The sequence below is a fragment of the Harpia harpyja genome, unplaced genomic scaffold, assembly GCF_026419915.1.
Source record: "Harpia harpyja isolate bHarHar1 unplaced genomic scaffold, bHarHar1 primary haplotype scaffold_65, whole genome shotgun sequence".
In the NCBI taxonomy this organism is placed as follows: domain Eukaryota; kingdom Metazoa; phylum Chordata; class Aves; order Accipitriformes; family Accipitridae; genus Harpia; species Harpia harpyja.
Window position 1 is genome coordinate 853,368 of NW_026293416.1, and position 3,770 is coordinate 857,137.

The 3,770-nt window shown below is 58.4% G+C and overlaps 1 non-coding gene across 1 annotated transcript; it reads right to left on the reverse strand.

Annotated features, from left to right (window-relative positions):
• Positions 1–3,341: 3,341 nt before the first annotated feature.
• Positions 3,342–3,426, reverse strand: LOC128138619 (small nucleolar RNA SNORD45). The gene has a single exon (XR_008234091.1). It is a non-coding gene; the product is annotated as a small nucleolar RNA SNORD45 (small nucleolar RNA).
• Positions 3,427–3,770: the final 344 nt, after the last annotated feature.

Here is a 3,770-nt window from a genome sequence, read left to right on the forward strand (position 1 = left end):
ACACCGTGGGACAGTAAGAATGTTTGGGTGACACTGACTAAAGCTATTAATCAAACCTCTTTTTGTGTGTCATTGGCATTAACTGAACAGTCTTTTATTCTTATGTATTTTATTAGGTATAATGTTGCTTTTGCCGTGTTTAATTAGCTGTGTTCATAGGTTTTTGCAAAGGGCAATACAGCATGTTGTTACTTGTCAAAAAACAAAAAAGGGGGACTTGTGGACACATATTTAGCTAACGGTCGCAAGAGCATTCCAGATGCCTTTAGAAGACCTTGAACAGAATAAACAAGAAGACAAAAAAAGAAAGATGCCAATTAGAAGAACACAGGTGCACATTCCAAGATAAAGGGAACTTGGCACAAAGAACCGCAATTCGGCAGTTTATCTTGACCAATTAGACTGAGACAAGTTTCGCGTGTTTTAGTTAATATAACCAATTGTGTCCTAAGTTTATGCGCGTGTACAGTGTTAGTATAACCAATTATATCTTATGTTTATGCGCGTGTACAGCGTTGATATAACCAATCATATTTTATGTTTGTGCGCGTGTACAGTGACTTTGCAGAATATGTGACTATAAGTATGTGTGTGTTTTAGCAATAAAGGGTCGTCTGCTGTCTGCTCTCAAGATTACAGGCGTCCGTCTACTTCAATCTCCTCATACAACGTGACGGAGCGGGTGGCCCTGCAGAGCAGCCCCGGCGCCCTCGAGCATTTCCACATGAAGCTTTTCCGAGCCCAGCGCAACCTCTACCTGGCCGGTTTCGCCCTCCTGCTCTCCTTGTGAGTTGGGGGGGGGGGGCCAAATCTGGGGGGGGGGGTCTGGGGGTTCCGCGGAGCCCGGCTTACCCTGCCTCCCGCAGCCTCCTGCGCCGCCTGGTCACCCTCATCTCGCAGCAGGCCGTGCTGGGCGCTTCCAGCGAAACGTTCTGGAAACAGGCGGAAGGCGCCAGCCAAGCCGCCCGCCGTTACACGGAGGATAATGACGCCTTGTGGAAGGTATGGCGGGAGGTGGGGGGGGGGGGGTCGAAGGAGGCATCCAGGCGCCTCGGGCCCTGACGTGCCCCCCCCCCCGCCAGCAGCTGCAGGAGGCAGGGGGTGACGGGGGCGGCCCGTCGTCCCCCTCCCACGACAAGAACGAGACCCTCAAGGCCAAGGTGGAGAAGCTGAAGGAGGAGCTGGCGGCCAGCAAACGCAGTACGGGCAGGGCTGCAGGGGGGCGTTATGGTGTGGGGGGGTGTTATGGTGTGTGTGTGGGGCGCTGCTGGGTTTTTTTGGGGGTGACCCTGACACAGACAACCCCCCCCCAACAGCTCTGGAGAAGGCGGAGAACAAGGTGCAGGCCATGCGGCGCCAGGCCGAGGGGCTGACGCGGGAGTACGACCGGCTTCTGGACCAGCACGCGCTCCTGCAGGTAGGGAGGGGGGGGGGCACCCCAAACCCCCTACGACCCCCCCCCAACACCCTTTCGGACCCCGTAACACCCCCTCTGCCTGCCCCCCCCCCCCCCGGCAGCCCATGATGGCCCCTGGGACAAGAAGGAGGAGTGATGAGTCGGCCACGCCCGGCCACACCCACCGGGCCACGCCTTCCCCCCCCCCATCCCAGTTCAGGGAGTGGGGGCAAAACTTGGACAAGGTGTTTCCAGTCCCCCGCCCCTTACCCTGTGTTTGGGGACCTACTGCTCTGTGGCAGCACTCTGGGGGGTGTGGGGCGCGGGGGGGCTCTGAACCCCATTTCAGGGGGTCCGAGCCCCCCCTTTTGCCCCTTCCAGGGGGGGTTTCCCCAGGTGTGCACAGTGGGGGAACTCCCCTCCTCCCCCAAAAACACACCAGCTTCTGCTTCAATAAACATGTGGGATCAGGCCACGCTCGTCTCCACCTCCCACCCTCTCGGGGACCCCCCCCCAGCACCCCAATTTCCCCCCCCCAGGTCCCTTTTTACCCCCCCGTTGTCACCCAGGTACGGAGATCCCCGAGGCTCAGCCATTTTTATTGGCACCATGCACAGGAACGGGGAGCTGGGGGGGGGAGGGGTGCAGCTCGTTTGTCCGTCCGTCCAGGCCCCACGGCCATCGCAGCGTGGGGTTAGTCCGTCCCATCCGTGGGTCCCGTAAGGCTGCAGGGACGGCCGTGGGGGCCGTCTCACCGTGGGGCTGGCCGTCTCGCCGTGGGGCCGGCCGTCTCACCATGGGGCGGGTTCCTCCACGAGCGGGGCACCCCACGCGCTACAAGGCGGCGTGCAGGGCCCGGGCCTGGCCCCGCAGCGCTTCGAATTCCCTCTGCACAAAATCCGTCAAAGCTTTCCGCATTTCCACCTGGGGGGGAGGGGGGGGGAACGAGCCGGGCCCCGTCGAGCCGTGGGGCCGGGAAGAAGAGACCCCACAGAGCCGTGGGGCAGAACGGGGTTGTTTTGTGTGTGTCCCCCCCCCGCCGTGGGGCAGCTCCCCCAGCGCTCACCGTTGACGTACCCTCCGCCCGGAGTCGCTCCAGGAGGGGCCGGACGCTGAACGGTCGCCCCACGACCACCGTAATTCGCTACGGGACAGCGTCAGTAACCCCCCCGCAGCCCCCCCCCACCCCAAAGCCCACCGCCTGCCCCATAGCCAGCCGCACAGCCCCCCCCCCCCCCCCCCAGAGCCACCCTACCCTGCTCTCAGTTAGCGAGGTTTAGGAATACCTCTGTGGTGCCGCTTTTGGGAGTTTCTCCTTGGAAATCGAGGCAAGAGACGCCTTTCCCAAGGTGCAGAAGAAACCGCGTAGACTTGTGCGTACTTTCTAGGTCATGCAAGTAAAGCCAGATGCCAGCCAGAGACCGGGAGCGTGTTTGCATTTCTCCCCGATAAGTCAAATGCCCTATTTTTCATGGGTTTCTCATAGGAATAGGAATCGTGAGCGGGCACAGAAGGGTTTCTGTGCTGGGATACAGGTCATTTTTTTGTCATCGCAGCTTGCACGGTGCCGTTTTGAGCGTTGACAGCGCACCAATGTTTAGCTACTGCTGAGCGGTGCTTATGCAGAACCAAGGGCTTCTCCGTTTCTCGCTCTGCTGCCCCAGTGAGCTGGCTGGGAGGGGACACAGCAGAGACCGCTGCCCCGAGCTGACCGACGAGGTACCACGGTCCGTTCCACGTAGTGTCACGCTCAGCAAGAAATTCGGGACTGGGGGAGTCTTCCCAAGGCAGCCGTCGCACCGAGATGGCTGGGTGTCTGCCTGCTGGTGAGAGGTGGTCGGTGGTTGCTGTCACGTCCGTTGGTTTCCTTTTTTATTCCCTGCGCTTGTTAAACTGTCTTTATCTCGACTCCCTTAGGTGACAGCCTAAGGAAAATGGAGCCTCCTGGGTCTCAGAGTAATTCCAGAGCTAAAGCGGCGACAGACATCGGCTCTGGATCAGATAATACGTGCCGACGCTCATCGCTGACCCAAGAAGACATGCTCCTCCTGTCCTACCCGAGGGTTTCAAATCCAACACGCTTTCTTCCTAAAGCAGGACGCTGCCTTATTTACTTGTAACGCCGTTCCTACGCTCCTTGAGATGCGGCTAGAGGTGGGTTACGCAGACCATCAAGCCGCCGTTTGGGAGCACCAGAGCCTTTTGGGTACTGTTTGTCACCACCGTTTGCGTGAGAAGGGAACTAAAACACAATAGACGGCGAGAAATTTAACCTGCCGTGGAGATAGCTACGGTGAGCAAGTCCGATTTTGTGCTTTACAAAGCATCATTTTTAAAATTCAACCCTGAGTTTCGCAAGTGTAGACCCTTATTT